Below are 14193 nucleotides of genomic sequence, written 5' to 3' on the forward strand. Positions count from 1 at the left end.
AATACTTCAATTTCAAAGTCAGGGCAAAATGAAAAAAAATGTCACTGCAGAATTAATTTTTCAGGTCCTTACTGAATGTTAAAATAAAATCCCAAATGTTTTGAAAAAGAGGGCTATGGGTAAGCCTAGTAAGTTCTAGGGTAGGGACATGTTCGGCACAGCTTTGTGGGCTGAAGGGCTTGAATTGTGCTGTAGTTTTTCTATGTTTCTATGCAAATATATCACTACAGAGACACAAGAGATTACAGTTGCTGGAACCTGGAGCAACAAACAATCTGCTGGAGGAACTCAGCAGGTCGAGCTGCATCTGTGGAGGAAAGGAATTGTCAACATTTCAGGTTGAAACACTACATCAGGACTGAGAGTGGAGATTTCCCCAACTGCAGTTTTGACCTGAAACATTGACAATTCTTTTCCTCCCACAGATGAGGCCTGACGTGCTGAGTCCCTCCAGTCTTTTGTGTGTTGCTCCAGATTTCCAGCATCTGCAGTCTTTCTTAGTGTTTCCAAATGAAATATTAAAATTTATACCAAAATACACTTCTTGCAATGGGTAGTGAATCTCAAATTCTCTACTATGGGTGGTGTAGAAGCTAGAACATTAGAATTATTCAAGGAGCAAGTAGATACTTTCTTAGAAGATCAAGGAATTGAGGGCTATGGGAAACTGGTACACAAGAGACAAGGCCTGGGGCAGATAAGCCATGATCATATTGAATAGTGGTGCAGACTTCTGGGGCCAAGTGCACTACTCCTACTTTCATATGTTCTTTGGTAAATATTAAAAAAAAACATATTTGCTCTAGAGGAGCTACAGAGGAGATGTCAGGGGTAAGTTTTTCTACTCAGAGAGTGGTGAGTGTGTGGAATGGGCTGCCGGTAACAGTGGTGGAGGCGGATACGATAGGGTCTTTTAAGAGACTGTTGGATAGGTACATGGAGATGAGAAAAATAGAGGGCTATGGGTAGCCTATTAATTTCTAGGGCAGGGACAAGTTTGGCACAGCTTTGTGGGCCGAAAGGCCTGAATTGTGCTGTAGGTTTTTCTATGTTTCTGTCAGATATTTGAAATTCCTATGAAATTATCAAAACTCTGCCAACAGGAATTTTTAAATGACTAGATGAGTCAGTGGCCAGATCAACCAAGATATCAGACACTGTACCAAATATATCAAAGGCAGCTAAGGATTTGTTAAGAATTAAACAATGGAGTGTTCATTAAGATAGACTACAATTCATCATCAGAGGGCTGTTGGTAACTATTCCTGTCAACATCTTTCATGATTATGCAGTACTAATACTGTAAACTAGAATAGTGTCAGGCAACACTAGATAGTGGAAAAATTAGGGTACATGATGTAGTGAGACTATTAATCCTAACCTGATTGGAATCTTTTTACTGAAATGGCAGCAACTGCCAATATTCACTTACATGACTAGGATAGGCCAATAATAAAATTGGACAAATTCTTCGTGACTGAGTGTGCTTAAGGCAATAGAGGATGCTGAATTGTGTCAGCTGTCTTCTGGTGTCCTCAACAAGCATAACGAGTCCTCTTCAAAGACGCGCCTTGCTCATGTCAGATTCAGATTAGTTCAAATTCAGAGTTAGATTAGTTATTGTCATATACACCAGGGTGCAATGAAATTCCTTGCTCACGTGAAGCTCACAGAGTAAACAGTGTACATGGCAATAATAAATACAGCGACAAGCGCAAAACAGTAGTGAAATCTAAAGTAGTGCAAAAAGAAATGCTAAAGTGACAATAACGGAATAACCAAGAGAGATGGAATTAAGATTCCGAGAACTTGTGCTCTTAGGTGAATCGGCAATAAGGGTGCTACTGCAGTGGAAGTGGAAAATTGATATCCAGAAGTCAGCCTGTGACTTCTTTTTGTGGAACCAAGAGGAACACCTGCATAAAGTAAACCATTCAAAGAAATATCAAGAATTCAGTTTGTTGTGAGCTTCTAATTGCTCACTTAAGCCCCATTCTTTCCAGATAATTGCATTGGACTTTGATGAGTGTGCGTAAAGTTGAAACAAGTAGGTCTCTGTCTGCTCATTTTTAGATCCAGCTGGAGATAGTGGCTGGAGCTTCATGAGTATGAACTGGGCAGTAAGTTTGTTTCTACCTGCCTAGGGCAGTGAATGGTTAGCTCTGAATCGCAGGGAACAGCAATGCATTAGTGTCTACTCTGTGTTGATCAATCTAATTTCAGGGATGCTGGCAGTCAGGATGTTACATGTTGTTCAATGCAATGGGTTAGAAAGAGCATTATAAACCAGGCGGAAAGTCTCATGCCTGACATTATCCAGTCATTAAGCTGGGAGGTCGGCAAGGATGGAAATTAGGAAATAACGGAATCACATTTGCCCATGGAGTTGAATTCCCTTCGAACATTCCATGTCAAGACGACTGGTGATATCCCCAGATGCCTTCATGGTGAATCTATCACATTAGCCAGACAGATTATAAAAGCCCTGATTTAGTCCTTGTCATTCACTGATATGCAGGGAATAAGAGTGGATATACTACAGTGTTATCCTCTCCAAACTTGAAAGGTGGTAAAAATAGACAAAACTAAAAGAACTTTGTTTCTGCTTCAGATATCAGCCCAGTAATCTTCCTGGATTGTGAACACATTTGGCCAAGTGCAAACAGCTTCATAAAAGATGAATGCTTCATAAAAGATCAATTGACAAAAGAAAGCAGAATTATTGCTACCTGTGAAATTTGTCTAGGCACAAGACAAAATGTCTTCAGGAGAGGAAGACAGAATACAGGGAACTACGTAGGGGTCTTGATGGTAGTTCAAAAAGAAACACTCAGAACTTCACTGGTATTAAGTCTGTCAGCAGAATCTTCAGTTTAGAGCCTTGAAAGTTCTTCTGCCTAATTTTCATTTTTTATTAATTCCAGAAATTCTTGAAGCCATTAACAATGCTGAATTTTATAATTAGCAATTGACCATAATCTTTGTACACTCAAAAGTGAATAGAGCAAATCAGCCTGTGTTACATTCTTGCACCTTTGTGTGACATCCTGTCAACTGGTCAATAGTAAGAAGTTGGTATTTGTATTAAGTCAAATAAACCATTGTAACCAAGTAAGGTGCCAGGATACTTGGAAAGAATTGTTGCTCAGACATTACTGGAGAGGAATGTATGTGAACTGCATCACAATATGCATTTAAAGTGAGAGGGAGAAAATTCAAAGGTGGTGCATGGGGCAATTGTTTTTTTTACACACACGCACACACACACACACACGCACACACAGTGGTGGGTGCCTAAAATTTGCTGCCAGGGGTGGTGGAGGAGGCAGATACAATAGAGGCATTTAAGAGGCTCTTAATTAGGCACATGAATATGCAGAGAATGGAGGGATATGGACCATGTGCATACAGAAGAGATTAGGTGTCATTACCTTAATTAGTTCAGCACAACATCGTGGGCCGAAGGGCCTATTCCTGTGCTGTACTGTTTTATGTTCTAAAATATAGCTGACCTTTGGTTAAAATGGACTTTGATGAAATATCTTCAATAACTAACCTAGAGAAGTAGTGCATTGAATTTTTCTCAATTACAAATCAAATTTATAAATTTAACCAGGATCTCTACAGTAGGAACACTAGACATTTATTTTAATTCTCATGGGATGGGACCATCTCCTAAATGCTCTCAAAAATCTGGTGGTGAGTTGTCTTCTTGAACCCAAAGCAACCAAGGTGCATTGGTGGTAGAAGAGTGAATACTATGGCAATTGATGAGGGGGGTCAATCAACTGGACTAGATTGACAAGCTATGTGAATGTTGATGAATCTGTACTCTCAGGCAAGTGGAAAGTTTCTATGAACATTCTGATTTGATACTTGTTGATAGTGAAAAATCAGATGGTGGCCTATCTTTGTGACCTGTCCAGTTAAGTTTCTGGTTAGTGCTGACTCCAGGATGGTGGTGGTGGTAGAAGATTCCACAACTGTAAGCACTATTAATGCCATTGAATATCAAGGGAAGTTGGTTTGACATTGTTCCTTCCTAACAGTCATTACTTGCCTCTCAACTAATGACCAGACATCGTCCAGGTCACGCTGCATGCAGATGCAGACTGCTTCATTTGGAGGAGTTGTTAATGGAATTGCATACTGGAATGAAAGGCATTTGGCTAGTTATCAGGCATATATAGCAGTATCAGGAAATACATGTGAATTTCAAAATGTATTTGTTGCATTATATTGTTGGCTGGCAGGTAATCAGATCAGCACAATGAAGTTTCATTCTGAAATATTAATGCGAGTGGGAATGAAAGCCTTCTATTCTTTGACTTCATACATTTAATATTTTCTGGTAGCTAAATGGATCAATGATGTAGTAGATTAGAAAAATGCCTTTTTATTTCCATGACTAGGCGCAAATCCACCTCAAACTGATAAAATTCAATGCTTTCCCCTATTCATAGCAAGTGAAAAAAAGGCAAAGTCTCAATGAGGTCTATCATAAGTTAATGTAACATCTGGGATGAAATACACAATTGTGAAACCACAAAGCTTTATGCTGGATTTATGCTCATGGTCATAGTTTGTTTTACATGAATAAATTGCTGGAAAAAAATAAGTCATTCCTGTTTCCCAGGGCCCCATATTGCATACATGTTGCCCCACTCGCCTCCAGAATAACAACAACCAACTACTAAAACCCAAGGAATGCTGCATGACAGAGGCGGAGAACATGAAAAACATAAGAATTTTGTAAGTAGAAGACTGGATTCCTGCGACTGGGAAATAGTACATCAAAAACATGCATTAAATGAGACAGACAATTAGATGTGAAAGAGACAGTGGGGTAGGGATGGCAGACTTTGATACTCTTATTTAATAAGCCTTTTTGTTTTGGAATAAATGCAGAGTAGAGTATTTTTCCCATTTTCCTGCTGAGCTCTTAATTCAGTTCCCATACAGTAACATCTGGCTGACCAACACCACCAAAGCAAACAGACAGTTCAAGGCATATGAGGAAATGCTGGAGAAGTTTTGTAACCAAACAGAGCCGAATCGAGGACTCAATTAAACCATTTTTTCCTTTAATGCATTTACACAAAGTTCATGTTTTCTCAAATCACATAACAACTCATTCCCTTCATTTGTACTTGTGTCTGGCAGCAGTACAATTCTAGAAGTTAACTCGTCATCAAGGATATGAAGTAGGGGGAAAGTGTTATGGATTTGTTTCATTGCAATGTGTCTGTAACTTCCACCCCCCCTCCCCCCAGGACAGAATTTACTTGTCTTCCTTTTATCGAAATAAAGCTTCTGTAATATTCCCAAGAGAATGGCTGGCGGGTAACTTACTTTCCCAGCCCTCTGGCTCTCAGCTTGAATTAGATAGCATTCAGAAGCAAACTATTTAGACCTTAGCCAAAGTAACAAAAAAGGACAACATAATTACCCTCAATACACCAAAGTAATGGGGAGAAGCAAACAAGAGCTCTTGTACCGATTGTAAATGGATGGTAGCATTTGTGTGGATTCCCACTGCATTGCCCCACATAGTTTATTCTTAACTCTCTTTAGGCTTTCACAAGCAAAACACAAGGATGTCAGCATTTATTAAAACAGATCTCAATATGAACCACCACTTTCAGGAGAAGAGAACAGGGATTAAAAAGAGCATACTTATTTTGGTATTTATCCATACTGATACAAACCTTGCTGTGTGCTGGCAGAGGACAAACTATCACAGCCAGAATAAAAGCTGAGAAATGGCTTTCTGGAACTGACGGCTGGATTCACAAAACTTCCATTCTAAAATGGCAGTGCAATTAGTAGGGGTTAAAGGAAGAATATCTGCAAAGGAAAATGGAAATATTTCTCAGTGGGAGTCTGCTTGAAGCTGAGAATCAGTGAATCACAAGCATACCTTGGCATGAGATTGAGCTAAATAGCCATATTTAGTAAAAGAACCCAATGCTGACTTTATCTTTTGGTATGTCTGTCTTAAGCTATTTTTCTATCTGGCACGACATTTAATTCTTTCCATCCCTATTTTCAGCTAGAATTTGTTCTTTCAAAGAAATTATTAGCACAAACAGATAATGAAGGAACTGCTTGCTATTGAACAAAAAATGGAGGCAAGCACTGAGTTTATTAGATAGTCCCAAGGTCAAGATATTTCTATGCAAGTCTTCAGGAAAATGATTGTTAGCAGGGAACTGATAACCACTTGAAAGGAAATGACTGGTAATTCCAAGTCAACAGTTCCAGTAATAAACAACAGTGTACAATCTTGGTGGTCACATTTCACAGTACATAGAATGGTAGAAGTTCAAGTTTATCAGTCTACTTTCATTTAAAGACAAAACATTTGAAACTGAATTAAATTGCATTTGTAGAAAATAAATAGTACCCAATTGTTTATGCTGTCCACTATAGAAAACTTGTGCTTCCATGAAATGCAGATGTTTCACTCAGCTGAGGTTTCAGTTACTCTGGAGAATTTGCTCAGATCATTTTGCATGGATTCATAGGCAGCAGTAGATGCACTCAGGTTCCAGAATTAAAATTAAACTGTAGACAAAAAAATCTAGGGAGTGCACCCGAGCTGGGATCTATTTACTATGCTACAATATGGCAGTGGTATTTAACTAGTTATTCTTGGGCAGGAGCCAACTGGTAAACTGATGTTCAATATCAAGTAGGATACAGGGATAAACCACAGGAACACAAGATCAGAGGGTCAGCATACGACTAAAAGCAGTTTTGTGATTTAGAAACATGACTGACCACTGGGGAGAAAGTACACATGCATGAATATCAGGCTAATACCATAACCAAAGGAACACTTCCCACTTTGACACTCATCCTCTTGACTCATGAATGAAAAGAGGCAACGGGTAAAGTTTCAATGGAATGCCACTGCAAACAAAACTGACTGTTCAAGGAAGAGAGAAGGTCAGAAACCGTTCCAGCTTTGATTCCTATCTGAAGTTAGCTGAATATAGAAATGCTACAATTAATCTTTGCATGTGTTTATTCACTATATTTTTTCAGGAATTGGCCATAACTGGCAAGGCCATCAGTCACTGCCCATTCCTATTTACCCTTAGGAAGCAGGTGGTGGGGGTCTGGGAAGCGTTGGGGAGATGCTGGCAAGCTGCCCTCTTAAACCACTGCAGTCTGTCTGGTGGAGCTGTGTAGCAATCTTCAAAAGAAATATAATCAGACAGGGTTTCCTTCTCCTGACCCTCCAGAGCATCATGTAGCTTGTGTATGTACGAGGACAACGGGGTCACCTGTGATTCTTCTGCAGTTAAATGACCTCATATTTAGTGGGGAGGGCTATATGGGAGGGAAGGGTTAGATAGATCTCACAGCAGGATAAAATGTCGGCACAACACTGTGGGCCAAAGGGCCTGTACTGTGCTGTAGTGTTCTATGTTCTATATTAAAGTAGTCAAACTGCATACAAAGAATGACTGCTTAAACGCTGGGGGGGTGGGGGGAGGGGGGGTGATGTGGTGGGAAGGCATGTCCCAAGGGAAAAATAGTGAGGAAACATAATAATTCAAGACAGTAAACATCTGATCATGGTTCAAAGTTCTCTGAACCTAAACTGCCTCAGACTCATAATGAAGCATCAATTATATCCTTTTTAGTCCATAATCAAAAAGGATTTGTGACAGGAACCAACATTTTCTTACAATGTGGTCATAAGTTTCACAATTGGTTGAAATGTTTGAATAGCTTATACTCAAACTGGTCAAAAGCACAAGATATCTCATTCCAAAAGAATGCCACAGAGAGACTAAACAGGACAAAAGATTTCACTACACAAGTAGTTTCAGTATAGCAGCAGCAAAGAATGAGCTGATTCTGCTGGCTCACACCACAGGAATGCACTGCAGTACTATTTACGGCTGTTAAATATTTACCAGTGGACTCCTAGCAGCAGTGAACAGGTGCTCTGTGCTGAGAATTCACATCAAGTATTTCACACACATCATACGGAGGAGGTATCAGCAAGGAAGAGACGATCCATAGTTTGAGACTAGGGTGAAACTTGGCAGGCCATCAAAGATGATCTAACTACATGTATGTGAGGTGGAAAGATAGCATTTATTATGACTTTCCATAATAGATCAAAAATCAGACACTCTACTCAGCATCTGCTATGATTGTCAACATCCACAATAGTTAGGAAGGTTATAAATTAACAGAAAATGAGTTACAAAGTTGTTTGCTTCATCTCTCTTATTAACTACAATATTTTCCAAAATTAGGAGCTGAAATATCAATACGATATATGTAACATCCCCAGTTGGCTGGTGGCCTTAGGATGACCATCAGTTTTTGACCACTCTTTGGCGGCAAACCAACTTGTCAAGGTTCAACATTGCCCTTGCCAGCAATGCCCACTTTCAATAAAAATGAACAAGACCAAAAGCCTTCCAATGGAAATAGAATGTTGGTAACACGTGTATCTTGGTGTTTGGGAACAATGAATGAGACATGTAAATTAAGCAGCAAAATGTAGTAACCAAAGGGGATATAATGGCATGGGAACACCACTTGAATAAGTAATCCATGTTCAATCTCCTGAGATGCATCATTACCCTGAAGGCTGTGTCATTTATATGCATAAACATACAGGTGCCTTTGAGGATTGGTCTCACTGCATTTCTTGCTGCAAATATTTTTTTCAATTTGGCTGGCAGGTGATATCACAGCAGAAGCCAAACACAGCAAGCTCCTGCATCCACACTTTGAACCCAAAATGCTATTTTTACCACACAATTTCAATTGTGAAATTGGAATTAACTTCACGTATTGAGGAGATTGCACAGCATTATAGCATGGAATCAGGCCCATGACAGAAATTTCCACTAGCTTGAAGATTTATTTACATTTCTTAAGGTTTTGATGATAAATTAAATATATTGGCAAACAGAATCAACTTTTAGTTGTGGCACAATCATTAAGTTTTTTTGTATTTTTTGTTGTTTTATTTATATTTATCATTGCTGACCTTGAACTAATTGAGTTATCAGACAAAAAAGTCGTTACAGCTCTAAGGCACAAAGATTATTCTAAGCTTTTTCACATTCACCATCTCAAAAGGCTCCAACTGTTCCTCACGTGCTATCCCCCTTTACACCAGCTAGCCCCACTTGTCAGGGGCTGCAAGGCCCAACACCCAACCAAACCTTCTCCACAATAGACACTTTAGTCACAGTGCTTAAACCTAATGAGGTTGTCTGCAGCCTATTGGAAGGATGAACAAGCATTTATATCACTGTTGCTTCCAAGACAATATCACCAAATCACATACAGGGATTGAATCTTAGACCTTCCAAGTTTGTACAATGAAGAGGAGTAGGGAGTCTTCTCAGGTTAAAGTTGTCTTTTTTTGCCCCCAAACAGATGCAATGATCACAAGGGTGAATTTTTTATTCCACAATTAACAGACACCATTTCATTAATGCATGCCAAATTAATGAACATCACCAGGTGATTTGACAGCAGAGCCAAAACAAATTGTGTACTCAATTTATGCCTGAAAATGTGCACTTAAAGTAGGCATAAGTATGAAGTAGTAGTCAGGAACTCTGGGCTGGACACCAAAAACAGACAAATGCCTGCAGAATCATTACCCATTGTCAATTCTTCCAGAGAGATAGGGAATTGAAAAGAACAACAGAAGTACAACTTGTTGCCACTTTGCTCGCAGAAACCCTAATTACAGTTTCAGTTCACATTGAATGGCACTCAATCGTAAGGATACCCATTAATCACACAGCAAAATAGAAAAGCAAAAGGAATATTTCTCCTTCAGGGAGACAGATCTTATGAAATATTAATAATTTAAAGCATTGTAATGTTTGCAGTAACAATTTTGAAGGACCCAGCAGAATTAGACACGAAGGGTATAGAGAATCTCAAAGTTTTAAAACAATACTTTTTTAAAAAAACAAAAAGGAACAATACCTTTACTTCTAAATATTTTAAGCTTATCATATTCAAATACGAATACTGTAAAGACAAAGAAGGGTTTAAAATTAGCTGGGGTAATTTAATCTCCAAAGCAAAATACTTTAAGTGCTGGAAATGTTAAATAAAACTGAAAATACTGTAAATACTTAGGTCAGGAGACATCTGTGAAGAATCACAAGTTAATATTTCTGGTCCACGACCTTCTCATCAGAACTGAGAAAACTTCTCTCCCCCAACAGATGCTGCCTGACCTGCTGAATATTTTCAGCATTTCCTCACCAGAAATCATAACTGGGCACAGTATGAAATCTGCTCTGGTCCCAACAGTTTCCTGTCAGGCATGCTACTTTTGAATCTTTTCCAGTGACTGGGAACATTGACATTTTGTCTATTTGTAAAATGAATTGTAGTATCTTTCTAAAAGCCAATAAAGCACAAATGCACTGCCCTTGCTCCCTCCTTATTTTTCCCCCTCTTTTATCTGTTTCCCTCAGAGTTTATGCAATAATATAACCTTTTGTCTGATTAGAACTCTAGTGATTTCTACTGTACCTGTAAGAATAACAATTTCTCTTAAGGTCTGAATATCCAAGTTACCAGTTATTCAATTTACCTTCAGAACTAGTTTTTCAATGATTTGTCCAAAAGGCATAAATAAAACTTTGTTTCTCCATAAATTATCAGTGTTGAGGAGATATCCTGATTTATCTTGCTTGGATCCAAAACTCGCTTTCCCACAATGAACAGTATTGGCCAATTTTCTCCCATTCACTTAGTTTACTTATGCTCTTTTGTAACGTTCTGCTTCCACACACACAATTTACTGTGCTTCATGTTCAAACTCAGATACAAAACTCGCCATCCCTTCCATACAGGTGAAAAGCTACCCTGGTTGCAACACTTGGGAACCATGCCACATTCCACCTTTATTTATTTGTCTCCCTTTCCCATCCAACTATTATGAATTACAAAACTACCTCCCATCCTGTGGAGTTCATTTTTGACACTTGTTCACCCTATACCACACCTTCAAAAGAAATTCAAAACCTTTGCTACCTAACCCAAGTTTACTTATCATTTGCAAATTAATAGTTACTTGAAGTACAGGGATGGGAGTATCATGAGGACTGGATGCATCTTAGCTGTGGTCAATTTATTAAATGTTGCTCACATGCAAATATTATTTTCATATTGGGAAAAATTATGCAAAATAATTATTCAATAAACATTACTCCATTGGATTGGATGCCATTATCAGCTATCCATTGTTCTGTCACTGCCTTAAATTTTTATCCTCAGTGCTCAAAAGGTCTTACATATATTTTTTAAAAATGCACTTTTTATAATATCTTTTGTAAACTCAGGATGCAACCAAGACCTTTCACAGGTATTTGCTCTTTAAGAACAAAGTAAATTGAATCTTGTAAAACTATAGGAAAGGTCTTTGGCAGTGCCAGCATGGCTACAATGTAATTGTACAGCCTTAACCACCCAATTGCGATTAGCAACCAAATACAATGAACAGTGAAGCTACATTGGAACAGCCCTCTCTGGATATCGGACAATGATAATAAACATTGAGGAAAGTGTGGCCAAGTTTGCAAATCTACCTCAGGAATGCTTCTGGTCATACCGAGTTTTATTTTTAGCTCCTATTAGTGACTAGAGACTGTTGTGTTTCCTTTATCAAAAGAACCATTTACTTTCCAGATGTTTGTCATTAAATGTATTCCCGCACATCTTTTCCTTTTGACATTGCTTTGTTCATTAAATGTTATGATTCACACAACTCCTCAATTCTCATTATCCCCAACAGCTTCTAATTGTACTGTTCACTGCCAAGTTTGATTTGAGAAACCGAAATGCTGTAACCCTTGTTCCTGCATGTGCCAATGAGTCAACAATTTCAGGAAGAAACAGAATAGGAAAGGCTCTTCGAGATCCTCATTTCAAGCAGGCTGCTTGATCAGAGGTGGGTGGATGGAGGGAAGAGAGAAGGAAAATGATTACAGCCCCATTTGTGCTTGCAGAATAGAAAATCTTCAGGCACTCCTAGATAACTAAGTTCTAGACTTGTGCAGAGTATGAGATGCAGCAGAGTGACCAATATTGATGCAACTACACCTCTACATAGTTCAACAGTAGAACCAGTCCTTTGGGATTCCCCAGCACATTGCTGGGTCATCCACTTGTACAATTCTATGTCGGTCAGACTTAGCATAAGATTGGAGTGTTCGTTCAAATGAGGATTCCTGGCCTGAGATTGGGAGAAAATAATTACTTATTTTGTTTCAATTAGTTGATTATTTTGTGTTTTAATTATTTTAAATAGTGAATATTCTATTAATTACTGTTAACCAATAATGCAATAAAATATTACTCCACTGGATTGAATGACATTACTGTTTTTTAAATGCCTCCGAATATCAGGGATATTTCAAATTTATTAGAGAGCCATGAATGGAGGCAAAGTACTGCCATCTTTGTCTCCAACCAGAAAATATCAGTGGGTCTCGGGGCAGGGCCTCAGCACTATGCCATGGGAACCTATTTACCACAAATGCTTTGCTACACCTTACCAGTCACAATTCAGGTACAGAAGATCAGTTCAAAAGGTCTTCAGTCTGGCTCAGGTGGGTACATGCAAGCAGTAATTATGTATGGGTGGTGGCCCCAAATCTCATTAACTAAACTCAATGACATAACATCCATTACAAAAGTCAAGGCAAAAAGGATAGCAAGTTATCTCTGAGCCAGTGAATGAAGAAATAACTTAAGAAACTTTTTAGAAAGTTCTAAAATTCACAATAGTCTTGTAGACAAGAACAATTCTCGAGGATAACAAAGTACAGGTCCTCCTCAGGTTATGGCAGTCTTCCGTTCTTGTGAACCATTCGTAACCTGAACAGTTCTCAAATTGGAAATGCGGCCATGAACTGAGTTCCCACATGACAGAAGATGCCTGCAGCCCCACAGCAGCCGGCAAATCCATCCCACCGGTCTGCCAAATGTTTGTTTGTACATAGTGGTTGTACATAAGTCGTGTGTTCATAAGCTGGGGAGGACCTGCACCTAATTTCTGGTCTGTGCTTGGTTGACTACACTCATTCCCAGCACAGCAGTGAGGGAATTACACCAGCAGAGGTGCCACCTTTCAGTCGACATTAAACCAAGGCCCCACATCCTCTCTCGGGTAGAGGCAGAAGATCAAACGGTCACCATTTCAAAGTGCATGGGAATTTTTGTTTGGAGTCCTGGACAATGTTATCTGATTTCTAAAAAAAAATTAGATTACCTAGCTGGTATCATATAGTTATTTGGGTGAGCTTGCCAAGTACAAATTGGTAGCCATGATTTGGCATTAAAGCAGGAATTACAACTTAAAATCATCTAACTGGTTGCAAAGTACTTTGGAATGTTCTGAAAGGTTGCACAAGACATGAAATGTTTTATTTCCTTTTAAGCCTGGATAGGGAGTGTTTAGAGGCTAGCAGATCAAAGATACCATGCTGTTCTTTCCCAAGCATTTGCCTGCAAATGGTCATGACAAAGTGTTGGAATGTCTATATGGATGGGTCTTGATCAAGTATTGCCACACCAATCACCACTCTAAGTGTGATCAACTAATTCAACTCGACTGTAAATCAAAGACAGAATCTCATGGGTTGCATGGTTCATCTAATTTCTCTCCCCATAGAGAGAGATGCTAGAAGAGCCCATACCATCCAGCTTCTGAAACCATTTATAAAGGGCTTTGGATCCTGCCACAAGAACCTCTCACCATTCAAAGGAAAGGACAAAGAGGGCTCAAAAGGATTTCTGATAGATGATTTTATTTAACACTGCTTTGCAAACAGTGATCCCAATTTAATTTCTCACAAGACATAGATTTTTAATTTCTCTCAAGTTGCAGGTAATCAAACAGAGAGCAGTTAACAGACAGAGGAAAACAGGTAACTACCAACCTGCTTGCCTGACATGGGTAGTTGGAAAAATGTTGGAATCAAAAATAAAGCATGTGATCTCAAGTCACTTAGAACATAATAATGCCAGTTAGTAGAGTGCAGAGTCAATATGGATTTGTGAAAAAGAAATAACATTTGGCTTATCTAATTGAGTAAATGGGGGGAGGGAAATCAATGGCAATGGTGTTTTTGAATCTTCCTGCCCAACATAGCCAACTGAGTGTAACTAGGGCCTCAA

The 14193-nt window shown here is 38.9% G+C and overlaps 1 protein-coding gene across 8 annotated transcripts in view; it reads right to left on the reverse strand.

Annotated features, from left to right (window-relative positions):
- hmg20a (high mobility group 20A) overlaps positions 1–14193 on the reverse strand; it is a 58606-nt gene that overhangs the window by 23861 nt on the left and 20552 nt on the right. For 2 of the 8 annotated variants that reach the window (XM_052042728.1, XM_052042726.1), the window contains exon 2: positions 5709–5847. The exons of 5 other annotated variants lie outside the window; for them this stretch is intronic. The gene's annotated coding sequence lies outside the window, so the exon portion shown is untranslated. Of the gene's footprint in view, positions 1–5708; positions 5848–7931; positions 8077–14193 lie in introns of those variants that run through there. One more of the 8 variants, XM_052042727.1, reaches the window with a different exon arrangement.

The sequence above is a fragment of the Pristis pectinata genome, chromosome 32, assembly GCF_009764475.1.
Source record: "Pristis pectinata isolate sPriPec2 chromosome 32, sPriPec2.1.pri, whole genome shotgun sequence".
Taxonomy (NCBI): Eukaryota; Metazoa; Chordata; class Chondrichthyes; order Rhinopristiformes; family Pristidae; genus Pristis; species Pristis pectinata.